Here is a 26,653-nt window from a genome sequence, read left to right on the forward strand (position 1 = left end):
CCCAGAATCCTTTGCAAACCTCAAAATTTGGCTAAAAAAACACATGTTCCTCACATTTCTGTGGCAGAAACTTCTGGAATCTGAGAGGAGCCACAAATTTCCTTCCACCCAGCGTTCCCCAAAGTCTCCCGATAAAAATGATACCTCACTTGTGTGGGTAGGCCTAGCGCCCGCGACAGGAAACGCCCCAAAGCGCAACGTGGACACATCCAAATCTTTGGAAGAAAACAGAGGTGTTTTTTGCGAAGTGCCTACCTGTAGATTTTGGCCTCTAGCTCAGCCGGCACCTAGGGAAACCTACCAAACCTGTGCATTTCTGACAACTAGAGACCTAGGGGAATCCAAGGAGGGGTGACTTGCGGGGCTTGGACCAGGTTCTGTTACCCAGAATCCTTTGCAAACCTCAAAATTTGGCTAAAAAAACACATGTTCCTCACATTTCTGTGGCAGAAAGTTCTGGAATCTGAGAGGAGCCACAAATTTCCTTCCACCCAGCGTTCCCCCAAGTCTCCCGATAAAAATGATACCTCACTTGTGTGGGTAGGCCTAGCGCCCGCGACAGGAAACACCCCAAAGCGCAACTTGGACACATCCAAAATTTTTGAAGAAAACAGAGGTGTTTTTTGCGAAGTGCCTACCTGTAGATTTTGGCCTCTAGCTCAGCCGGCACCTAGGAAAAACCTACCAAACCTGTGCATTTCTGAAAACTAGAGACCTAGGGGTATCCAAGGAGGGGTGACTTGCAGGGCTCGGACCAGGTTCTGTTACCCAGAATCCTTTGCAAACCTCAAAATTTGGCTAAAAAAACACAAGTTCCTCACATTTCTGTGGCAGAAAGTTCTGGAATCTGAGATGAGCCACAAATTTCCTTCCACCCAGCGTTCCCCCAAGTCTCCCGATAAAAATGATACCTCACTTGTGTGGGTAGGCCTAGCGCCCGCGACAGGAAACGCCCCAAAGCGCAACATGGACACATCCATATTTTTGGAAGAAAACAGAGGTGTTTTTTGCGAAGTGCCTACCTGTAGATTTTGGCCTCTAGCTCAGCCGGCACCTAGGGAAACCTACCAAACCTGTGCATTTCTGAAAACTAGAGACCTAGGGGTATCCAAGGAGGGGTGACTTGCAGGGCTCGGACCAGGTTCTGTTACCCAGAATCCTTTGCAAACCTCAAAATTTGGCTAAAAAAACACATGTTCCTCACATTTCTGTGGCAGAAAGTTCTGGAATCTGAGAGGAGCCACAAATTTCCTTACACCCAGCGTTCCCCAAAGTCTCCCGATAAAAATGATACCTCACTTGTGTGGGTAGGCCTAGCGCCCGCGACAGGAAACGCCCCAAAGCGCAACGTGGACACATCCAAATTTTTGGAAGAAAACAGAGGTGTTTTTTGCAAAGTGCCTACCTGTAGATTTTGGCCTCTAGCTCAGCCGGCACCTAGGGAAACCTACTAAACCTGTGCATTTCTGAAAACTAGAGACCTAGGGGAATCTAGGGAGGGGTGACTTGTGGGACTCGGACCAGGTTCTGTTACCCAGAATCCTTTGCAAACCTCAAAATTTGGCTAAAAAAACACATGGTCCTCACATTTCTGTGGCAGAAAGTTCTGGAATCTGAGAGGAGCCACAAATGTCCTTCCACCCAGCGTTCCCCCACGTCTCCCGATAAAAATTATACCTCACTTGTGTGGGTAGGCCTAGCGCCCGCGACAGGAAACGCCCCAAAGCGCAACATGGACACATCCACATTTTTGGAAGAAAACAGAGGTGTTTTTTGCGAAGTGCTTACCTGTAGATTTTGGCCTCTAGCTCAGCCGGCACCTAGGGAAACCTACCAAACCTGTGCATTTCTGAAAACTAGAGACCTAGGGGTATCCAAGGAGGGGTGACTTGCAGGGCTCGGACCAGGTTCTGTTACCCAGAATCCTTTGCAAACCTCAAAATTTGGCTAAAAAAACACATGTTCCTCACATTTCTGTGGCAGAAAGTTCTGGAATCTGAGAGGAGCCAAAAATGTCCTTCCACCCAGCGTTCCCCAAAGTCTCCCGATAAAAATGATACCTCACTTGTGTGGGTAGGCCTAGCGCCCGCGACAGGAAACGCCCCAAAGCGCAACATGGACACATCCACATTTTTGGAAGAAAACAGAGGTGTTTTTTGCGAAGTGCTTACCTGTAGATTTTGGCCTCTAGCTCAGCCGGCACCTAGGAAACCTACCAAACCTGTGCATTTCTGAAAACTAGAAACCTAGGGGTATCCAAGGAGGGGTGACTTGCAGGGCTCGGACCAGGTTCTGTTACCCAGAATCCTTTGCAAACCTCAAAATTTGGCTAAAAAAACACATGTTCCTCACATTTCTGTGGCAGAAAGTTCTGGAATCTGAGAGGAGACACAAATTTCCTTACACCCAGCGTTCCCCAAAGTCTCCCGATAAAAATGATACCTCACTTGTGTGGGTAGGCCTAGCGCCCGCGACAGGAAGCGCCCCAAAGCGCAACATGGACACATCCAAATTTTTGGAAGAAAACAGAGGTGTTTTTTGCGAAGTGCCTACCTGTAGATTTTGGCCTCTAGCTCAGCCGGCACCTAGGGAAACCTACCAAACCTGTGCATTTCTGAAAACTAGAGACCAAGGGGAATCCAAGGAGGGGTGACTTGCGGGGCTCGGACCAGGTTCTGTTACCCAGAATCCTTTGCAAACCTCAAAATTTGGCTAAAAAAACACATGTTCCTCACATTTCTGTGGCAGAAAGTTCTGGAATCTGAGAGGAGCCACAAATTTCCTTCCACCCAGCGTTCCCCAAAGTCTCCCGATAAAAATGATACCTCACTTGTGTGGGTAGGCCTAGCGCCCGCGACAGGAAACGCCCCAAAGCGCAACATGGACACATCCACATTTTTGGAAGAAAACAGAGGTGTTTTTTGCGAAGTGCTTACCTGTAGATTTTGGCCTCTAGCTCAGCCGGCACCTAGGGAAACCTACCAAACCTGTGCATTTCTGAAAACTAGAGACCTAGGTGTATCCAAGGAGGGGTGACTTGCAGGGCTCGGACCAGGTTCTGTTACCCAGAATCCTTTGCAAACCTCAAAATTTGGCTAAAAAAACACATGTTCCTCACATTTCTGTGGCAGAAAGTTCTGGAATCTGAGAGGAGCCACAAATTTCCTTCCACCCAGCGTTCCCCAAAGTCTCCCGATAAAAATGATACCTCACTTGTGTGGGTAGGCCTAGCGCCCGCGACAGGAAACGCCCCAAAGCGCAACATGGACACATCCACTTTTTTGGAAGAAAACAGAGGTGTTTTTTGCGAAGTGCTTACCTGTAGATTTTGGCCTCTAGCTCAGCCGGCACCTAGGGAAACCTACCAAACCTGTGCATTTCTGAAAACTAGAGACCTAGGGGTATCCAAGGAGCGGTGACTTGCAGGGCTCGGACCAGGTTCTGTTACCCAGAATCCTTTGCAAACCTCAATATTTGGCTAAAAAAACACATGTTCCTCACATTTCTGTGGCAGAAAGTTCTGGAATCTGAGAGGAGCCACAAATTTCCTTACACCCAGCGTTCCCCAAAGTCTCCCGATAAAAATGATACCTCACTTGTGTGGGTAGGCCTAGCGCCCGCGACAGGAAGCGCCCCAAAGCGCAACGTGGACACATCCAAATTTTTGGAAGAAAACAGAGGTGTTTTTTGCGAAGTGCCTACCTGTAGATTTTGGCCTCTAGCTCAGCCGGCACCTAGGGAAACCTACCAAACCTGTGCATTTCTGAAAACTAGAGACCTAGGGGTATACAAGGAGGGGTGACTTGCAGGGCTCGGACCAGGTTCTGTTACCCAGAATCCTTTGCAAACCTCAAAATTTGGCTAAAAAAACACATGTTCCTAACATTTCTGTGGCAGAAAGTTCTGGAATCTGAGAGGAGCCACAAATTTCCTTCCACCCAGCGTTCCCCAAAGTCTCCCGATAAAAATGATACCTCACTTGTGTGGGTAGGCCTAGCGCCCGCGACAGGAAGCGCCCCAAAGCGCAACATGGACACATCCAAATCTTTGGAAGAAAACAGAGGTGTTTTTTGCGAAGTGCCTAGCTGTAGATTTTGGCCTCTAGCTCAGCCGGCACCTAGGGAAACCTACCAAACCTGTGCATTTCTGAAAACTAGAGACCAAGGGGAATCCAAGGAGGGGTGACTTGCGGGGCTCGGACCAGGTTCTGTTACCCAGAATCCTTTGCAAACCTCAAACTTTGGCTAAAAAAACACATGGTCCTCACATTTCTGTGGCAGAAAGTTCTGGAATCTGAGAGGAGCCACAAATTTCCTTCCACCCAGCGTTCCCCCAAGTCTCCCGATAAAAATGATACCTCACTTGTGTGGGTAGGCCTAGCGCCCGCGACAGGAAACGCCCCAAAGCGCAACATGGACACATCCAAATTTTTGGAAGAAAACAGAGGTGTTTTTTGCGAAGTGCCTACCTGTAGATTTTGGCCTCTAGCTCAGCCGGCACCTAGGGAAACCTACCAAACCTGTGCATTTCTGAAAACTAGAGACCTAGGGGTATCCAAAGAGGGGTGACTTGCAGGGCTCGGACCAGGTTCTGTTACCCAGAATCCTTTGCAAACCTCAAAATTTGGCTAAAAAAACACATGTTCCTCACATTTCTGTGGCAGAAAGTTCTGGAATCTGAGAGGAGCCACAAATTTCCTTCCACCCAGCGTTCCCCAAAGTCTCCCGATAAAAATGATACCTCACTTGTGTGGATGCCTAGCGCCCGCGACAGGAAACGCCCCAAAGCGCAACATGGACACATCCACTTTTTTGGAAGAAAACAGAGGTGTTTTTTGCGAAGTGCTTACCTGTAGATTTTGGCCTCTAGCTCAGCCGGCACCTAGGGAAACCTACCAAACCTGTGCATTTCTGAAAACTAGAGACCTAGGGGTATCCAAGGAGGGGTGACTTGCAGGGCTCGGACCAGGTTCTGTTACCCAGAATCCTTTGCAAACCTCAATATTTGGCTAAAAAAACACATGTTCCTCACATTTCTGTGGCAGAAAGTTCTGGAATCTGAGAGGAGCCACAAATTTCCTTACACCCAGCGTTCCCCAAAGTCTCCCGATAAAAATGATACCTCACTTGTGTGGGTAGGCCTAGCGCCCGCGACAGGAAGCGCCCCAAAGCGCAACGTGGACACATCCAAATTTTTGGAAGAAAACAGAGGTGTTTTTTGCGAAGTGACTACCTGTAGATTTTGGCCTCTAGCTCAGCCGGCACCTAGGGAAACCTACCAAACCTGTGCATTTCTGAAAACTAGAGACCTAGGGGTATCCAAGGAGGGGTGACTTGCAGGGCTCGGACCAGGTTCTGTTACCCAGAATCCTTTGCAAACCTCAAAATTTGGCTAAAAAAACACATGTTCCTCACATTTCTGTGGCAGAAAGTTCTGGAATCTGAGAGGAGCCACAAATTTCCTTCCACCCAGCGTTCCCCAAAGTCTCCCGATAAAAATGATACCTCACTTGTGTGGGTAGGCCTAGCGCCCGCGACAGGAAGCGCCCCAAAGCGCAACATGGACACATCCAAATCTTTGGAAGAAAACAGAGGTGTTTTTTGCGAAGTGCCTAGCTGTAGATTTTGGCCTCTAGCTCAGCCGGCACCTAGGGAAACCTACCAAACCTGTGCATTTCTGAAAACTAGAGACCAAGGGGAATCCAAGGAGGGGTGACTTGCGGGGCTCGGACCAGGTTCTGTTACCCAGAATCCTTTGCAAACCTCAAACTTTGGCTAAAAAAACACATGGTCCTCACATTTCTGTGGCAGAAAGTTCTGGAATCTGAGAGGAGCCACAAATTTCCTTCCACCCAGCGTTCCCCCAAGTCTCCCGATAAAAATGATACCTCACTTGTGTGGGTAGGCCTAGCGCCCGCGACAGGAAACGCCCCAAAGCGCAACATGGACACATCCAAATTTTTGGAAGAAAACAGAGGTGTTTTTTGCGAAGTGCCTACCTGTAGATTTTGGCCTCTAGCTCAGCCGGCACCTAGGGAAACCTACCAAACCTGTGCATTTCTGAAAACTAGAGACCTAGGGGAATCCAGGGAGGGGTGACTTGCGGGACTCGGACCAGGTTCTGTTACCCAGAATCCTTTGCAAACCTCAAAATTTGGCTAAAAAAACACATGGTCCTCACATTTCTGTGGCAGAAAGTTCTGGAATCTGAGAGGAGCCACAAATTTCCTTCCACCCAGCGTTCCCCCACGTCTCCCGATAAAAATTATACCTCACTTGTGTGGGTAGGCCTAGCGCCCGCGACAGCAAACACCCCAAAGCGCAACGTGGACACATCCAAATCTTTGGAAGAAAACAGAGGTGTTTTTTGCGAAGTGCCTACCTGTAGATTTTGGCCTCTAGCTCAGCCGGCACCTAGGGAAACCTACCAAACCTGTGCATTTCTGAAAACTAGAGACCTAGGGGAATCCAAGGAGGGGTGACTTGCGGGGCTTGGACCAGGTTCTGTTACCCAGAATCCTTTGCAAACCTCAAAATTTGGCTAAAAAAACACATGTTCCTCACATTTCTGTGGCAGAAAGTTCTGGAATCTGAGAGGAGCCACAAATGTCCTTCCACCCAGCGTTCCCCCACGTCTCCCGATAAAAATTATACCTCACTTGTGTGGGTAGGCCTAGCGCCCGCGACAGGAAACACCCCAAAGCGCAACGTGGACACATCCAAATCTTTGGAAGAAAACAGAGGTGTTTTTTTGCGAAGTGCCTACCTGTAGATTTTGGCCTCTAGCTCAGCCGGCACCTAGGGAAACCTACCAAACCTGTGCATTTCTGAAAACTAGAGACCAAGGGGAATCCAAGGAGGGGTGACTTGCGGGGCTCGGACCAGGTTCTGTTACCCAGAATCCTTTGCAAACCTCAAACTTTGGCTAAAAAAACACATGGTCCTCACATTTCTGTGGCAGAAAGTTCTGGAATCTGAGAGGAGCCACAAATTTCCTTCCACCCAGCGTTCCCCCAAGTCTCCCGATAAAAATTATACCGCACTTGTGTGGGTAGGCCTAGCGCCCGCGACAGGAAACGCCCCAAAGCGCACCGTGGACACATCCAAATTTTTGGAAGAAAACAGAGGTGTTTTTTGCGAAGTGCCTACCTGTAGATTTTGGTCTCTAGCTCAGCCGGCACCTAGGGAAAACCTACCAAACCTGTGCATTTCTGAAAACTAGAGACCTAGGGGAATCCAAGATGCGGTGACTTGCGGGGCTCGGACCAGGTTCTGTTAGCCAGAATCCTTTGCAAACCTCAAACTTTGGCTAAAAAAACACATGGTCCTCACATTTCTGTGGCAGAAAGTTCTGGAATCTGAGATGAGCCACAAATTTCCTTCCACCCAGCGTTCCCCCAAGTCTCCCGATAAAAATGATACCTCACTTGTGTGGGTAGGCCTAGCGCCCGCGACAGGAAACGCCCCAAAGCGCAACATGGACACATCCATATTTTTGGAAGAAAACAGAGGTGTTTTTTGCGAAGTGCCTACCTGTAGATTTTGGCCTCTAGCTCAGCCGGCACCTAGGGAAACCTACCAAACCTGTGCATTTCTGAAAACTAGAGACCTAGGGGTATCCAAGGAGGGGTGACTTGCAGGGCTCGGACCAGGTTCTGTTACCCAGAATCCTTTGCAAACCTCAAAATTTGGCTAAAAAAACACATGTTCCTCACATTTCTGTGGCAGAAAGTTCTGGAATCTGAGAGGAGCCACAAATTTCCTTCCACCCAGCGTTCCCCAAAGTCTCCCGATAAAAATGATACCTCACTTGTGTGGGTAGGCCTAGCGCCCGCGACAGGAAACGCCCCAAAGCGCAACATGGACACATCCACATTTTTGGAAGAAAACAGAGGTGTTTTTTGCGAAGTGCTTACCTGTAGATTTTGGCCTCTAGCTCAGCCGGCACCTAGGGAAACCTACCAAACCTGTGCATTTCTGAAAACTAGAGACCTAGGGGTATCCAAGGAGGGGTGACTTGCAGGGCTCGGACCAGGTTCTGTTACCCAGAATCCTTTGCAAACCTCAAAATTTGGCTAAAAAAACACATGGTCCTCACATTTCTGTGGCAGAAAGTTCTGGAATCTGAGAGGAGCCAAAAATTTCCTTCCACCCAGCGTTCCCCAAAGTCTCCCGATAAAAATGATACCTCACTTGTGTGGGTAGGCCTAGCGCCCGCGACAGGAAACGCCCCAAAGCGCAACATGGACACATCCACATTTTTGGAAGAAAACAGAGGTGTTTTTTGCGAAGTGCTTACCTGTAGATTTTGGCCTCTAGCTCAGCCGGCACCTAGGGAAACCTACCAAACCTGTGCATTTCTGAAAACTAGAAACCTAGGGGTATCCAAGGAGGGGTGACTTGCAGGGCTCGGACCAGGTTCTGTTACCCAGAATCCTTTGCAAACCTCAAAATTTGGCTAAAAAAACACATGTTCCTCACATTTCTGTGGCAGAAAGTTCTGGAATCTGAGAGGAGCCACAAATTTCCTTACACCCAGCGTTCCCCAAAGTCTCCCGATAAAAATGATACCTCACTTGTGTGGGTAGGCCTAGCACCCGCGACAGGAAGCGCCCCAAAGCGCAACATGGACACATCCAAATTTTTGGAAGAAAACAGAGGTGTTTTTTGCGAAGTGCCTACCTGTAGATTTTGGCCTCTAGCTCAGCCGGCACCTAGGGAAACCTACTAAACCTGTGCATTTCTGAAAACTAGAGACCTAGGGGAATCCAGGGAGGGGTGACTTGCGGGACTCGGACCAGGTTCTGTTACCCAGAATCCTTTGCAAACCTCAAAATTTGGCTAAAAAAACACATGGTCCTCACATTTCTGTGGCAGAAAGTTCTGGAATCTGAGAGGAGCCACAAATTTCCTTCCACCCAGCGTTCCCCCACGTCTCCCGATAAAAATTATACCTCACTTGTGTGGGTAGGCCTAGCGCCCGCGACAGCAAACACCCCAAAGCGCAACGTGGACACATCCAAATCTTTGGAAGAAAACAGAGGTGTTTTTTGCGAAGTGCCTACCTGTAGATTTTGGCCTCTAGCTCAGCCGGCACCTAGGGAAACCTACCAAACCTGTGCATTTCTGAAAACTAGAGACCTAGGGGAATCCAAGGAGGGGTGACTTGCGGGGCTTGGACCAGGTTCTGTTACCCAGAATCCTTTGCAAACCTCAAAATTTGGCTAAAAAAACACATGTTCCTCACATTTCTGTGGCAGAAAGTTCTGGAATCTGAGAGGAGCCACAAATGTCCTTCCACCCAGCGTTCCCCCACGTCTCCCGATAAAAATTATACCTCACTTGTGTGGGTAGGCCTAGCGCCCGCGACAGGAAACACCCCAAAGCGCAACGTGGACACATCCAAATCTTTGGAAGAAAACAGAGGTGTTTTTTTGCGAAGTGCCTACCTGTAGATTTTGGCCTCTAGCTCAGCCGGCACCTAGGGAAACCTACCAAACCTGTGCATTTCTGAAAACTAGAGACCAAGGGGAATCCAAGGAGGGGTGACTTGCGGGGCTCGGACCAGGTTCTGTTACCCAGAATCCTTTGCAAACCTCAAACTTTGGCTAAAAAAACACATGGTCCTCACATTTCTGTGGCAGAAAGTTCTGGAATCTGAGAGGAGCCACAAATTTCCTTCCACCCAGCGTTCCCCCAAGTCTCCCGATAAAAATTGTACCGCACTTGTGTGGGTAGGCCTAGCGCCCGCGACAGGAAACGCCCCAAAGCGCACCGTGGACACATCCAAATTTTTGGAAGAAAACAGAGGTGTTTTTTGCGAAGTGCCTACCTGTAGATTTTGGTCTCTAGCTCAGCCGGCACCTAGGGAAAACCTACCAAACCTGTGCATTTCTGAAAACTAGAGACCTAGGGGAATCCAAGATGCGGTGACTTGCGGGGCTCGGACCAGGTTCTGTTAGCCAGAATCCTTTGCAAACCTCAAACTTTGGCTAAAAAAACACATGGTCCTCACATTTCTGTGGCAGAAAGTTCTGGAATCTGAGATGAGCCACAAATTTCCTTCCACCCAGCGTTCCCCCAAGTCTCCCGATAAAAATGATACCTCACTTGTGTGGGTAGGCCTAGCGCCCGCGACAGGAAACGCCCCAAAGCGCAACATGGACACATCCATATTTTTGGAAGAAAACAGAGGTGTTTTTTGCGAAGTGCCTACCTGTAGATTTTGGCCTCTAGCTCAGCCGGCACCTAGGGAAACCTACCAAACCTGTGCATTTCTGAAAACTAGAGACCTAGGGGTATCCAAGGAGGGGTGACTTGCAGGGCTCGGACCAGGTTCTGTTACCCAGAATCCTTTGCAAACCTCAAAATTTGGCTAAAAAAACACATGTTCCTCACATTTCTGTGGCAGAAAGTTCTGGAATCTGAGAGGAGCCACATATTTCCTTCCACCCAGCGTTCCCCAAAGTCTCCCGATAAAAATGATACCTCACTTGTGTGGGTAGGCCTAGCGCCCGCGACAGGAAACGCCCCAAAGCGCAACATGGACACATCCACATTTTTGGAAGAAAACAGAGGTGTTTTTTGCGAAGTGCTTACCTGTAGATTTTGGCCTCTAGCTCAGCCGGCACCTAGGGAAACCTACCAAACCTGTGCATTTCTGAAAACTAGAGACCTAGGGGTATCCAAGGAGGGGTGACTTGCAGGGCTCGGACCAGGTTCTGTTACCCAGAATCCTTTGCAAACCTCAAAATTTGGCTAAAAAAACACATGTTCCTCACATTTCTGTGGCAGAAAGTTCTGGAATCTGAGATGAGCCACAAATTTCCTTCCACCCAGCGTTCCCCCAAGTCTCCCGATAAAAATGATACCTCACTTGTGTGGGTAGGCCTAGCGCCCGCGACAGGTAACGCCCCAAAGCGCAACATGGACACATCCATATTTTTGGAAGAAAACAGAGGTGTTTTTTGCGAAGTGCCTACCTGTAGATTTTGGCCTCTAGCTCAGCCGGCACCTAGGGAAACCTACCAAACCTGTGCATTTCTGAAAACTAGAGACCTAGGGGTATCCAAGGAGGGGTGACTTGCAGGGCTCGGACCAGGTTCTGTTACCCAGAATCCTTTGCAAACCTCAAAATTTGGCTAAAAAAACACATGTTCCTCACATTTCTGTGGCAGAAAGTTCTGGAATCTGAGAGGAGCCACAAATTTCCTTCCACCCAGCGTTCCCCAAAGTCTCCCGATAAAAATGATACCTCACTTGTGTGGGTAGGCCTAGCGCCCGCGACAGGAAACGCCCCAAAGCGCAACATGGACACATCCACATTTTTGGAAGAAAACAGAGGTGTTTTTTGCGAAGTGCTTACCTGTAGATTTTGGCCTCTAGCTCAGCCGGCACCTAGGGAAACCTACCAAACCTGTGCATTTCTGAAAACTAGAGACCTAGGGGTATCCAAGGAGGGGTGACTTGCAGGGCTCGGACCAGGTTCTGTTACCCAGAATCCTTTGCAAACCTCAAAATTTGGCTAAAAAAACACATGTTCCTCACATTTCTGTGGCAGAAAGTTCTGGAATCTGAGAGGAGCCAAAAATTTCCTTCCACACAGCGTTCCCCAAAGTCTCCCGATAAAAATGATACCTCACTTGTGTGGGTAGGCCTAGCGCCCGCGACAGGAAACGCCCCAAAGCGCAACATGGACACATCCACATTTTTGGAAGAAAACAGAGGTGTTTTTTGCGAAGTGCTTACTTGTAGATTTTGGCCTCTAGCTCAGCCGGCACCTAGGGAAACCTACCAAACCTGTGCATTTCTGAAAACTAGAAACCTAGGGGTATCCAAGGAGGGGTGACTTGCAGGGCTCGGACCAGGTTCTGTTACCCAGAATCCTTTGCAAACCTCAAAATTTGGCTAAAAAAACACATGGTCCTCACATTTCTGTGGCAGAAAGTTCTGGAATCTGAGAGGAGCCACAAATTTCCTTACACCCAGCGTTCCCCAAACTCTCCCGATAAAAATGATACCTCACTTGTGTGGGTAGGCCTAGCGCCCGCGACAGGAAGCACCCCAAAGCGCAACATGGACACATCCAAATTTTTGGAAGAAAACAGAGGTGTTTTTTGCGAAGTGCCTACCTGTAGATTTTGGCCTCTAGCTCAGCCGGCACCTAGGGAAACCTATCAAACCTGTGCATTTCTGAAAACTAGAGACCAAGGGGAATCCAAGGAGGGGTGACTTGCGGGGCTCGGACCAGGTTCTGTTACCCAGAATCCTTTGCAAACCTCAAAATTTGGCTAAAAAAACACATGTTCCTCACATTTCTGTGGCAGAAAGTTCTGGAATCTGAGAGGAGCCACAAATTTCCTTCCACCCAGCGTTCCCCAAAGTCTCCCGATAAAAATGATACCTCACTTGTGTGGGTAGGCCTAGCGCCCGCGACAGGAAACGCCCCAAAGCGCAACATGGACACATCCACATTTTTGGAAGAAAACAGAGGTGTTTTTTGCGAAGTGCTTACCTGTAGATTTTGGCCTCTAGCTCAGCCGGCACCTAGGGAAACCTACCAAACCTGTGCATTTCTGAAAACTAGAGACCTAGGTGTATCCAAGGAGGGGTGACTTGCAGGGCTCGGACCAGGTTCTGTTACCCAGAATCCTTTGCAAACCTCAAAATTTGGCTAAAAAAACACATGTTCCTCACATTTCTGTGGCAGAAAGTTCTGGAATCTGAGAGGAGCCACAAATTTCCTTCCACCCAGCGTTCCCCAAAGTCTCCCGATAAAAATGATACCTCACTTGTGTGGGTAGGCCTAGCGCCCGCGACATGAAACGCCCCAAAGCGCAACATGGACACATCCACTTTTTTGGAAGAAAACAGAGGTGTTTTTTGCGAAGTGCTTACCTGTAGATTTTGGCCTCTAGCTCAGCCGGCACCTAGGGAAACCTACCAAACCTGTGCATTTCTGAAAACTAGAGACCTAGGGGTATCCAAGGAGGGGTGACTTGCAGGGCTCGGACCAGGTTCTGTTACCCAGAATCCTTTGCAAACCTCAATATTTGGCTAAAAAAACACATGTTCCTCACATTTCTGTGGCAGAAAGTTCTGGAATCTGAGAGGAGCCACAAATTTCCTTACACCCAGCGTTCCCCAAAGTCTCCCGATAAAAATGATACCTCACTTGTGTGGGTAGGCCTAGCGCCCGCGACAGGAAGCGCCCCAAAGCGCAACGTGGACACATCCAAATTTTTGGAAGAAAACAGAGGTGTTTTTTGCGAAGTGCCTACCTGTAGATTTTGGCCTCTAGCTCAGCCGGCACCTAGGGAAACCTACCAAACCTGTGCATTTCTGAAAACTAGAGACCTAGGGGTATCCAAGGAGGGGTGACTTGCAGGGCTCGGACCAGGTTCTGTTACCCAGAATCCTTTGCAAACCTCAAAATTTGGCTAAAAAAACACATGTTCCTCACATTTCTGTGGCAGAAAGTTCTGGAATCTGAGAGGAGCCACAAATTTCCTTCCACCCAGCGTTCCCCAAAGTCTCCCGATAAAAATGATACCTCACTTGTGTGGGTAGGCCTAGCGCCCGCGACAGGAAGCGCCCCAATGCGCAACATGGACACATCCAAATCCTTGGAAGAAAACAGAGGTGTTTTTTGCGAAGTGCCTAGCTGTAGATTTTGGCCTCTAGCTCAGCCGGCACCTAGGGAAACCTACGAAACCTGTGCATTTCTGAAAACTAGAGACCAAGGGGAATCCAAGGAGGGGTGACTTGCGGGGCTCGGACCAGGTTCTGTTACCCAGAATCCTTTGCAAACCTCAAACTTTGGCTAAAAAAACACATGGTCCTCACATTTCTGTGGCAGAAAGTTCTGGAATCTGAGAGGAGCCACAAATTTCCTTCCACCCAGCGTTCCCCCAAGTCTCCCGATAAAAATGATACCTCACTTGTGTGGGTAGGCCTAGCGCCCGCGACAGGAAACGCCCCAAAGCGCAACATGGACACATCCAAATTTTTGGAAGAAAACAGAGGTGTTTTTTGCGAAGTGCCTACCTGTAGATTTTGGCCTCTAGCTCAGCCGGCACCTAGGGAAACCTACCAAACCTGTGCATTTCTGAAAACTAGAGACCTAGGGGTATCCAAAGAGGGGTGACTTGCAGGGCTCGGACCAGGTTCTGTTACCCAGAATCCTTTGCAAACCTCAAAATTTGGCTAAAAAAACACATGTTCCTCACATTTCTGTGGCAGAAAGTTCTGGAATCTGAGAGGAGCCACAAATTTCCTTCCACCCAGCGTTCCCCAAAGTCTCCCGATAAAAATGATACCTCACTTGTGTGGGTAGGCCTAGCGCCCGCGACAGGAAACGCCCCAAAGCGCAACGTGGACACATCCAAATTTTTGGAAGAAAACAGAGGTGTTTTTTGCGAAGTGTCTACCTGTAGATTTTGGCCTCTAGCTCAGCCGGCACCTAGGGAAACCTACTAAACCTGGGCATTTCTGAAAACTAGAGACCTAGGGGAATCCAGGGAGAGGTGACGTGCGGGACTCGGACCAGGTTCTGTTACCCAGAATCCTTTGCAAACCTCAAAATTTGGCTAAAAAAACACATGGTCCTCACATTTCTGTGGCAGAAAGTTCTGGAATCTGAGAGGAGCCACAAATTTCCTTCCACCCAGCGTTCCCCCACGTCTCCCGATAAAAATTATACCTCACTTGTGTGGGTAGGCCTAGCGCCCGCGACAGCAAACACCCCAAAGCGCAACGTGGACACATCCAAATCTTTGGAAGAAAACAGAGGTGTTTTTTGCGAAGTGCCTACCTGTAGATTTTGGCCTCTAGCTCAGCCGGCACCTAGGGAAACCTACCAAACCTGTGCATTTCTGAAAACTAGAGACCTAGGGGAATCCAAGGAGGGGTGACTTGCGGGGCTTGGACCAGGTTCTGTTACCCAGAATCCTTTGCAAACCTCAAAATTTGGCTAAAAAAACACATGTTCCTCACATTTCTGTGGCAGAAAGTTCTGGAATCTGAGAGGAGCCACAAATTTCCTTCCACCCAGCGTTCCCCCAAGTCTCCCGATAAAAATGATACCTCACTTGTGTGGGTAGGCCTAGCGCCCGCGACAGGAAACACCCCAAAGCGCAACTTGGACACATCCAAAATTTTTGAAGAAAACAGAGGTGTTTTTTGCGAAGTGCCTACCTGTAGATTTTGGCCTCTAGCTCAGCCGGCACCTAGGAAAAACCTACCAAACCTGTGCATTTCTGAAAACTAGAGACCTAGGGGAATCCAAGATGCGGTGACTTGCGGGGCTCGGACCAGGTTCTGTTAGCCAGAATCCTTTGCAAACCTCAAACTTTGGCTAAAAAAACACATGGTCCTCACATTTCTGTGGCAGAAAGTTCTGGAATCTGAGATGAGCCACAAATTTCCTTCCACCCAGCGTTCCCCCAAGTCTCCGGATAAAAATGATACCTCACTTGTGTGGGTAGGCCTAGCGCCCGCGACAGGAAACGCCCCAAAGCGCAACATGGACACATCCATATTTTTGGAAGAAAACAGAGGTGTTTTTTGCGAAGTGCCTACCTGTAGATTTTGGCCTCTAGCTCAGCCGGCACCTAGGGAAACCTACCAAACCTGTGCATTTCTGAAAACTAGAGACCTAGGGGTATCCAAGGAGGGGTGACTTGCAGGGCTCGGACCAGGTTCTGTTACCCAGAATCCTTTGCAAACCTCAAAATTTGGCTAAAAAAACACATGTTCCTCACATTTCTGTGGCAGAAAGTTCTGGAATCTGAGAGGAGCCACAAATTTCCTTACACCCAGCGTTCCCCAAAGTCTCTCGATAAAAATGATACCTCACTTGTGTGGGTAGGCCTAGCGCCCGCGACAGGAAACGCCCCAAAGCGCAACGTGGACACATCCAAATTTTTGGAAGAAAACAGAGGTGTTTTTTGCAAAGTGCCTACCTGTAGATTTTGGCCTCTAGCTCAGCCGGCACCTAGGGAAACCTACTAAACCTGTGCATTTCTGAAAACTAGAGACCTAGGGGAATCCAGGGAGGGGTGACTTGCGGGACTCGGACCAGGTTCTGTTACCCAGAATCCTTTGCAAACCTCAAAATTTGGCTAAAAAAACACATGGTCCTCACATTTCTGTGGCAGAAAGTTCTGGAATCTGAGAGGAGCCACAAATTTCCTTCCACCCAGCGTTCCCCCAAGTCTCCCGATAAAAATTATACCGCACTTGTGTGGGTAGGCCTAGCGCCCGCGACAGGAAACGCCCCAAAGCGCACCGTGGACACATCCACATTTTTGGAAGAAAACAGAGGTGTTTTTTGCGAAGTGCCTACCTGTAGATTTTGGCCTCTAGCTCAGCCGGCACCTAGGGAAAACCTACCAAACCTGTGCATTTCTGAAAACTAGAGACCTAGGGGTATCCAAGGAGGGGTGACTTGCAGGGCTCGGACCAGGTTCTGTTACCCAGAATCCTTTGCAAACCTCAAAATTTGGCTAAAAAAACACATGTTCCTCACATTTCTGTGGCAGAAAGTTCTGGAATCTGAGAGGAGCCACAAATTTCCTTCCACCCAGCGTTCCCCAAAGTCTCCCGATAAAAATGATACCTCACTTGTGTGGGTAGGCCTAGCGCCCGCGACAGGAAACGCCCCAAAGCGCAACATGGACACATCCACATTTTTGGAAGAAAACAGAGGTGTTTTTTGCGAAGTGCTTACCTGTAGATTTTGGCCTCTAGCTCAGCCGGCACCTAGGGAAACCTACCAAACCTGTGCATTTCTGAAAACTAGAGACCTAGGGGTATCCAAGGAGGGGTGACTTGCAGGGCTCGGACCAGGTTCTGTTACCCAGAATCCTTTGCAAACCTCAAAATTTGGCTAAAAAAACACATGTTCCTCACATTTCTGTGGCAGAAAGTTCTGGAATCTGAGAGGAGCCAAAAATTTCCTTCCACCCAGCGTTCCCCAAAGTCTCCCGATATAAATGATACCTCACTTGTGTGGGTAGGCCTAGCGCCCGCGACAGGAAACGCCCCAAAGCGCAACATGGACACATCCACATTTTTGGAAGAAAACAGAGGTGTTTTTTGCGAAGTGCTTACCTGTAGATTTTGGCCTCTAGCTCAGCCGGCACCTAGGGAAACCTACCAAACCTGTGCATTTCTGAAAACTAGAAACCTAGGGGTATCCAAGGAGGGGTGACTTGCAGGGCTCGGACCAGGTTCTGTTACCCAGAATCCTTTGCAAACCTCAAAATTTGGCTAAAAAAACAAACACATGTTCCTCACATTTCTGTGGCAGAAAGTTCTGGAATCTGAGAGGAGCCACAAATTTCCTTACACCCAGCGTTCCCCAAAGTCTCCCGATAAAAATGATACCTCACTTGTGTGGGTAGGCCTAGCGCCCGTGACAGGAAGCGCCCCAAAGCGCAACGTGGACACATCCAAATTTTTGGAAGAAAACAGAGGTGTTTTTTGCGAAGTGCCTACCTGTAGATTTTGGCCTCTAGCTCAGCCGGCACCTAGGGAAACCTACCAAACCTGTGCATTTCTGAAAACTAGAGACCTAGGGGTATCCAAGGAGGGGTGACTTGCAGGGCTCGGACCAGGTTCTGTTACCCAGAATCCTTTGCAAACCTCAAAATTTGGCTAAAAAAACACATGTTCCTCACATTTCTGTGGCAGAAAGTTCTGGAATCTGAGAGGAGCCACAAATTTCCTTCCACCCAGCGTTCCCCAAAGTCTCCCGATAAAAATGATACCTCACTTGTGTGGGTAGGCCTAGCGCCCGCGACAGGAAACGCCCCAAAGCGCAACATGGACACATCCACATTTTTGGAAGAAAACAGAGGTGTTTTTTGCGAAGTGCTTACCTGTAGATTTTGGCCTCTAGCTCAGCCGGCACCTAGGGAAACCTACCAAACCTGTGCATTTCTGAAAACTAGAGACCTAGGGGTATCCAAGGAGGGGTGACTTGCAGGGCTCGGACCAGGTTCTGTTACCCAGAATCCTTTGCAAACCTCAAAATTTGGCTAAAAAAACACATGTTCCTCACATTTCTGTGCCAGAAAGTTCTGGAATCTGAGAGGAGCCACAAATTTCCTTCCACCCAGCGTTCCCCAAAGTCTCCCGATAAAAATGATACCTCACTTGTGTGGGTAGGCCTAGCGCCCGCGACAGGAAACGCCCCAAAGCGCAACATGGACACATCCAAATCTTTGGAAGAAAACAGAGGTGTTTTTTGCGAAGTGCCTACCTGTAGATTTTGGCCTCTAGCTCAGCCGGCACCTAGGGAAACCTACCAAACTTGGGCATTTCTGAAAACTAGAGACCTAGGGGAATCCAAGATGCGGTGACTTGCGGGGCTCGGACCAGGTTCTGTTAGCCAGAATCCTTTGCAAACCTCAAACTTTGGCTAAAAAAACACATGGTCCGCACATTTCTGTGGCAGAAAGTTCTGGAATCTGAGATGAGCCACAAATTTCCTTCCACCCAGCGTTCCCCCAGGTCTCCCGATAAAAATGATACCTCACTTGTGTGGGTAGGCCTAGCTCCCGCGACAGGAAACGCCCCAAAGCGCAACATGGACACATCCATATTTTTGGAAGAAAACAGAGGTGTTTTTTGCGAAGTGCCTACCTGTAGATTTTGGCCTCTAGCTCAGCCGGCACCTAGGGAAACCTACCAAACCTGTGCATTTCTGAAAACTAGAGACCTAGGGGTATCCAAGGAGGGGTGACTTGCAGGGCTCGGACCAGGTTCTGTTACCCAGAATCCTTTGCAAACCTCAAAATTTGGCTAAAAAAACACATGTTCCTCACATTTCTGTGGCAGAAAGTTCTGGAATCTGAGAGGAGCCACCAACTTCCTTCCACCCAGCGTTCCCCAAAGTCTCCCGATAAAAATGATACCTCACTTGTGTGGGTAGGCCTAGCGCCCGCGACAGGAAACGCCCCAAAGCGCAACGTGGACACATCCAAATTTTTGGAAGAAAACAGAGGTGTTTTTTGCAAAGTGCCTACCTGTAGATTTTGGCCTCTAGCTCAGCCGGCACCTAGGGAAACCTACTAAACCTGTGCATTTCTGAAAACTAGAGACCTAGGGGAATCCAGGGAGGGGTGACTTGCGGGACTCGGACCAGGTTCTGTTACCCAGAATCCTTTGCAAACCTCAAAATTTGGCTAAAAAAACACATGGTCCTCACATTTCTGTGGCAGAAAGTTCTGGAATCTGAGAGGAGCCACAAATTTCCTTCCACCCAGCGTTCCCCCAAGTCTCCCGATAAAAATTATACCGCACTTGTGTGGGTAGGCCTAGCGCCCGCGACAGGAAACGCCCCAAAGCGCACCGTGGACACATCCACATTTTTGGAAGAAAACAGAGGTGTTTTTTGCGAAGTGCCTACCTGTAGATTTTGGCCTCTAGCTCAGCCGGCACCTAGGGAAAACCTACCAAACCTGTGCATTTCTGAAAACTAGAGACCTAGGGGTATCCAAGGAGGGGTGACTTGCAGGGCTCGGACCAGGTTCTGTTACCCAGAATCCTTTGCAAACCTCAAAATTTGGCTAAAAAAACACATGTTCCTCACATTTCTGTGGCAGAAAGTTCTGGAATCTGAGAGGAGCCACAAATTTCCTTCCACCCAGCGTTCCCCCAAGTCTCCCGATAAAAATTATACCGCACTTGTGTGGGTAGGCCTAGCGCCCGCGACAGGAAACGCCCCAAAGCGCACCGTGGACACATCCAAATTTTTGGAAGAAAACAGAGGTGTTTTTTGCGAAGTGCCTACCTGTAGATTTTGGTCTCTAGCTCAGCCGGCACCTAGGGAAAACCTACCAAACCTGTGCATTTCTGAAAACTAGAGACCTAGGGGAATCCAAGATGCGGTGACTTGCGGGGCTCGGACCAGGTTCTGTTAGCCAGAATCCTTTGCAAACCTCAAACTTTGGCTAAAAAAACACATGGTCCTCACATTTCTGTGGCAGAAAGTTCTGGAATCTGAGATGAGCCACAAATTTCCTTCCACCCAGCGTTCCCCCAAGTCTCCCGATAAAAATGATACCTCACTTGTGTGGGTAGGCCTAGCGCCCGCGACAGGAAACGCCCCAAAGCGCAACATGGACACATCCATATTTTTGGAAGAAAACAGAGGTGTTTTTTGCGAAGTGCCTACCTGTAGATTTTGGCCTCTAGCTCAGCCGGCACCTAGGGAAACCTACCAAACCTGTGCATTTCTGAAAACTAGAGACCTAGGGGTATCCAAGGAGGGGTGACTTGCAGGGCTCGGACCAGGTTCTGTTACCCAGAATCCTTTGCAAACCTCAAAATTTGGCTAAAAAAACACATGTTCCTCACATTTCTGTGGCAGAAAGTTCTGGAATCTGAGAGGAGCCACATATTTCCTTCCACCCAGCGTTCCCCAAAGTCTCCCGATAAAAATGATACCTCACTTGTGTGGGTAGGCCTAGCGCCCGCGACAGGAAACGCCCCAAAGCGCAACATGGACACATCCACATTTTTGGAAGAAAACAGAGGTGTTTTTTGCGAAGTGCTTACCTGTAGATTTTGGCCTCTAGCTCAGCCGGCACCTAGGGAAACCTACCAAACCTGTGCATTTCTGAAAACTAGAGACCTAGGGGTATCCAAGGAGGGGTGACTTGCAGGGCTCGGACCAGGTTCTGTTACCCAGAATCCTTTGCAAACCTCAAAATTTGGCTAAAAAAACACATGTTCCTCACATTTCTGTGGCAGAAAGTTCTGGAATCTGAGATGAGCCACAAATTTCCTTCCACCCAGCGTTCCCCCAAGTCTCCCGATAAAAATGATACCTCACTTGTGTGGGTAGGCCTAGCGCCCGCGACAGGTAACGCCCCAAAGCGCAACATGGACACATCCATATTTTTGGAAGAAAACAGAGGTGTTTTTTGCGAAGTGCCTACCTGTAGATTTTGGCCTCTAGCTCAGCCGGCACCTAGGGAAACCTACCAAACCTGTGCATTTCTGAAAACTAGAGACCTAGGGGTATCCAAGGAGGGGTGACTTGCAGGGCTCGGACCAGGTTCTGTTACCCAGAATCCTTTGCAAACCTCAAAATTTGGCTAAAAAAACACATGTTCCTCACATTTCTGTGGCAGAAAGTTCTGGAATCTGAGAGGAGCCACAAATTTCCTTCCACCCAGCGTTCCCCAAAGTCTCCCGATAAAAATGATACCTCACTTGTGTGGGTAGGCCTAGCGCCCGCGACAGGAAACGCCCCAAAGCGCAACATGGACACATCCACATTTTTGGAAGAAAACAGAGGTGTTTTTTGCGAAGTGCTTACCTGTAGATTTTGGCCTCTAGCTCAGCCGGCACCTAGGGAAACCTACCAAACCTGTGCATTTCTGAAAACTAGAGACCTAGGGGTATCCAAGGAGGGGTGACTTGCAGGGCTCGGACCAGGTTCTGTTACCCAGAATCCTTTGCAAACCTCAAAATTTGGCTAAAAAAACACATGTTCCTCACATTTCTGTGGCAGAAAGTTCTGGAATCTGAGAGGAGCCAAAAATTTCCTTCCACCCAGCGTTCCCCAAAGTCTCCCGATAAAAATGATACCTCACTTGTGTGGGTAGGCCTAGCGCCCGCGACAGGAAACGCCCCAAAGCGCAACATGGACACATCCACATTTTTGGAAGAAAACAGAGGTGTTTTTTGCGAAGTGCTTACTTGTAGATTTTGGCCTCTAGCTCAGCCGGCACCTAGGGAAACCTACCAAACCTGTGCATTTCTGAAAACTAGAAACCTAGGGGTATCCAAGGAGGGGTGACTTGCAGGGCTCGGACCAGGTTCTGTTACCCAGAATCCTTTGCAAACCTCAAAATTTGGCTAAAAAAACACATGGTCCTCACATTTCTGTGGCAGAAAGTTCTGGAATCTGAGAGGAGCCACAAATTTCCTTACACCCAGCGTTCCCCAAACTCTCCCGATAAAAATGATACCTCACTTGTGTGGGTAGGCCTAGCGCCCGCGACAGGAAGCGCCCCAAAGCGCAACATGGACACATCCAAATTTTTGGAAGAAAACAGAGGTGTTTTTTGCGAAGTGCCTACCTGTAGATTTTGGCCTCTAGCTCAGCCGGCACCTAGGGAAACCTATCAAACCTGTGCATTTCTGAAAACTAGAGACCAAGGGGAATCCAAGGAGGGGTGACTTGCGGGGCTCGGACCAGGTTCTGTTACCCAGAATCCTTTGCAAACCTCAAAATTTGGCTAAAAAAACACATGTTCCTCACATTTCTGTGGCAGAAAGTTCTGGAATCTGAGAGGAGCCACAAATTTCCTTCCACCCAGCGTTCCCCAAAGTCTCCCGATAAAAATGATACCTCACTTGTGTGGGTAGGCCTAGCGCCCGCGACAGGAAACGCCCCAAAGCGCAACATGGACACATCCACATTTTTGGAAGAAAACAGAGGTGTTTTTTGCGAAGTGCTTACCTGTAGATTTTGGCCTCTAGCTCAGCCGGCACCTAGGGAAACCTACCAAACCTGTGCATTTCTGAAAACTAGAGACCTAGGTGTATCCAAGGAGGGGTGACTTGCAGGGCTCGGACCAGGTTCTGTTACCCAGAATCCTTTGCAAACCTCAAAATTTGGCTAAAAAAACACATGTTCCTCACATTTCTGTGGCAGAAAGTTCTGGAATCTGAGAGGAGCCACAAATTTCCTTCCACCCAGCGTTCCCCAAAGTCTCCCGATAAAAATGATACCTCACTTGTGTGGGTAGGCCTAGCGCCCGCGACATGAAACGCCCCAAAGCGCAACATGGACACATCCACTTTTTTGGAAGAAAACAGAGGTGTTTTTTGCGAAGTGCTTACCTGTAGATTTTGGCCTCTAGCTCAGCCGGCACCTAGGGAAACCTACCAAACCTGTGCATTTCTGAAAACTAGAGACCTAGGGGTATCCAAGGAGGGGTGACTTGCAGGGCTCGGACCAGGTTCTGTTACCCAGAATCCTTTGCAAACCTCAATATTTGGCTAAAAAAACACATGTTCCTCACATTTCTGTGGCAGAAAGTTCTGGAATCTGAGAGGAGCCACAAATTTCCTTACACCCAGCGTTCCCCAAAGTCTCCCGATAAAAATGATACCTCACTTGTGTGGGTAGGCCTAGCGCCCGCGACAGGAAGCGCCCCAAAGCGCAACGTGGACACATCCAAATTTTTGGAAGAAAACAGAGGTGTTTTTTGCGAAGTGCCTACCTGTAGATTTTGGCCTCTAGCTCAGCCGGCACCTAGGGAAACCTACCAAACCTGTGCATTTCTGAAAACTAGAGACCTAGGGGTATCCAAGGAGGGGTGACTTGCAGGGCTCGGACCAGGTTCTGTTACCCAGAATCCTTTGCAAACCTCAAAATTTGGCTAAAAAAACACATGTTCCTCACATTTCTGTGGCAGAAAGTTCTGGAATCTGAGAGGAGCCACAAATTTCCTTCCACCCAGCGTTCCCCAAAGTCTCCCGATAAAAATGATACCTCACTTGTGTGGGTAGGCCTAGCGCCCGCGACAGGAAGCGCCCCAATGCGCAACATGGACACATCCAAATCCTTGGAAGAAAACAGAGGTGTTTTTTTGCGAAGTGCCTAGCTGTAGATTTTGGCCTCTAGCTCAGCCGGCACCTAGGGAAACCTACGAAACCTGTGCATTTCTGAAAACTAGAGACCAAGGGGAATCCAAGGAGGGGTGACTTGCGGGGCTCGGACCAGGTTCTGTTACCCAGAATCCTTTGCAAACCTCAAACTTTGGCTAAAAAAACACATGGTCCTCACATTTCTGTGGCAGAAAGTTCTGGAATCTGAGAGGAGCCACAAATTTCCTTCCACCCAGCGTTCCCCCAAGTCTCCCGATAAAAATGATACCTCACTTGTGTGGGTAGGCCTAGCGCCCGCGACAGGAAACGCCCCAAAGCGCAACATGGACACATCCAAATTTTTGGAAGAAAACAGAGGTGTTTTTTGCGACGTGCCTACCTGTAGATTTTGGCCTCTAGCTCAGCCGGCACCTAGGGAAACCTACCAAACCTGTGCATTTCTGAAAACTAGAGACCTAGGGGTATCCAAAGAGGGGTGACTTGCAGGGCTCGGACCAGGTTCTGTTACCCAGAATCCTTTGCAAACCTCAAAATTTGGCTAAAAAAACACATGTTCCTCACATTTCTGTGGCAGAAAGTTCTGGAATCTGAGAGGAGCCACAAATTTCCTTCCACCCAGCGTTCCCCAAAGTCTCCCGATAAAAATGATACCTCACTTGTGTGGGTAGGCCTAGCGCCCGCGACAGGAAACGCCCCAAAGCGCAACGTGGACACATCCAAATTTTTGGAAGAAAACAGAGGTGTTTTTTGCGAAGTGTCTACCTGTAGATTTTGGCCTCTAGCTCAGCCGGCACCTAGGGAAACCTACTAAACCTGGGCATTTCTGAAAACTAGAGACCTAGGGGAATCCAGGGAGAGGTGACGTGCGGGACTCGGACCAGGTTCTGTTACCCAGAATCCTTTGCAAACCTCAAAATTTGGCTAAAAAAACACATGGTCCTCACATTTCTGTGGCAGAAAGTTCTGGAATCTGAGAGGAGCCACAAATTTCCTTCCACCCAGCGTTCCCCCACGTCTCCCGATAAAAATTATACCTCACTTGTGTGGGTAGGCCTAGCGCCCGCGACAGCAAACACCCCAAAGCGCAACGTGGACACATCCAAATCTTTGGAAGAAAACAGAGGTGTTTTTTGCGAAGTGCCTACCTGTAGATTTTGGCCTCTAGCTCAGCCGGCACCTAGGGAAACCTACCAAACCTGTGCATTTCTGAAAACTAGAGACCTAGGGGAATCCAAGGAGGGGTGACTTGCGGGGCTTGGACCAGGTTCTGTTACCCAGAATCCTTTGCAAACCTCAAAATTTGGCTAAAAAAACACATGTTCCTCACATTTCTGTGGCAGAAAGTTCTGGAATCTGAGAGGAGCCACAAATTTCCTTCCACCCAGCGTTCCCCCAAGTCTCCCGATAAAAATGATACCTCACTTGTGTGGGTAGGCCTAGCGCCCGCGACAGGAAACACCCCAAAGCGCAACTTGGACACATCCAAAATTTTTGAAGAAAACAGAGGTGTTTTTTGCGAAGTGCCTACCTGTAGATTTTGGCCTCTAGCTCAGCCGGCACCTAGGAAAAACCTACCAAACCTGTGCATTTCTGAAAACTAGAGACCTAGGGGAATCCAAGATGCGGTGACTTGCGGGGCTCGGACCAGGTTCTGTTAGCCAGAATCCTTTGCAAACCTCAAACTTTGGCTAAAAAAACACATGGTCCTCACATTTCTGTGGCAGAAAGTTCTGGAATCTGAGATGAGCCACAAATTTCCTTCCACCCAGCGTTCCCCCAAGTCTCCGGATAAAAATGATACCTCACTTGTGTGGGTAGGCCTAGCGCCCGCGACAGGAAACGCCCCAAAGCGCAACATGGACACATCCATATTTTTGGAAGAAAACAGAGGTGTTTTTTGCGAAGTGCCTACCTGTAGATTTTGGCCTCTAGCTCAGCCGGCACCTAGGGAAACCTACCAAACCTGTGCATTTCTGAAAACTAGAGACCTAGGGGTATCCAAGGAGGGGTGACTTGCAGGGCTCGGACCAGGTTCTGTTACCCAGAATCCTTTGCAAACCTCAAAATTTGGCTAAAAAAACACATGTTCCTCACATTTCTGTGGCAGAAAGTTCTGGAATCTGAGAGGAGCCACAAATTTCCTTACACCCAGCGTTCCCCAAAGTCTCTCGATAAAAATGATACCTCACTTGTGTGGGTAGGCCTAGCGCCCGCGACAGGAAACGCCCCAAAGCGCAACGTGGACACATCCAAATTTTTGGAAGAAAACAGAGGTGTTTTTTGCAAAGTGCCTACCTGTAGATTTTGGCCTCTAGCTCAGCCGGCACCTAGGGAAACCTACTAAACCTGTGCATTTCTGAAAACTAGAGACCTAGGGGAATCCAGGGAGGGGTGACTTGCGGGACTCGGACCAGGTTCTGTTACCCAGAATCCTTTGCAAACCTCAAAATTTGGCTAAAAAAACACATGGTCCTCACATTTCTGTGGCAGAAAGTTCTGGAATCTGAGAGGAGCCACAAATTTCCTTCCACCCAGCGTTCCCCCAAGTCTCCCGATGAAAATTATACCGCACTTGTGTGGGTAGGCCTAGCGCCCGCGACAGGAAACGCCCCAAAGCGCACCGTGGACACATCCACATTTTTGGAAGAAAACAGAGGTGTTTTTTGCGAAGTGCCTACCTGTAGATTTTGGCCTCTAGCTCAGCCGGCACCTAGGGAAAACCTACCAAACCTGTGCATTTCTGAAAACTAGAGACCTAGGGGTATCCAAGGAGGGGTGACTTGCAGGGCTCGGACCAGGTTCTGTTACCCAGAATCCTTTGCAAACCTCAAAATTTGGCTAAAAAAACACATGTTCCTCACATTTCTGTGGCAGAAAGTTCTGGAATCTGAGAGGAGCCACAAATTTCCTTCCACCCAGCGTTCCCCAAAGTCTCCCGATAAAAATGATACCTCACTTGTGTGGGTAGGCCTAGCGCCCGCGACAGGAAACGCCCCAAAGCGCAACATGGACACATCCAC

The sequence above is a fragment of the Pleurodeles waltl genome, chromosome 8 (genome assembly GCF_031143425.1).
Source record: "Pleurodeles waltl isolate 20211129_DDA chromosome 8, aPleWal1.hap1.20221129, whole genome shotgun sequence".
NCBI lineage: Eukaryota > Metazoa > Chordata > Amphibia > Caudata > Salamandridae > Pleurodeles > Pleurodeles waltl.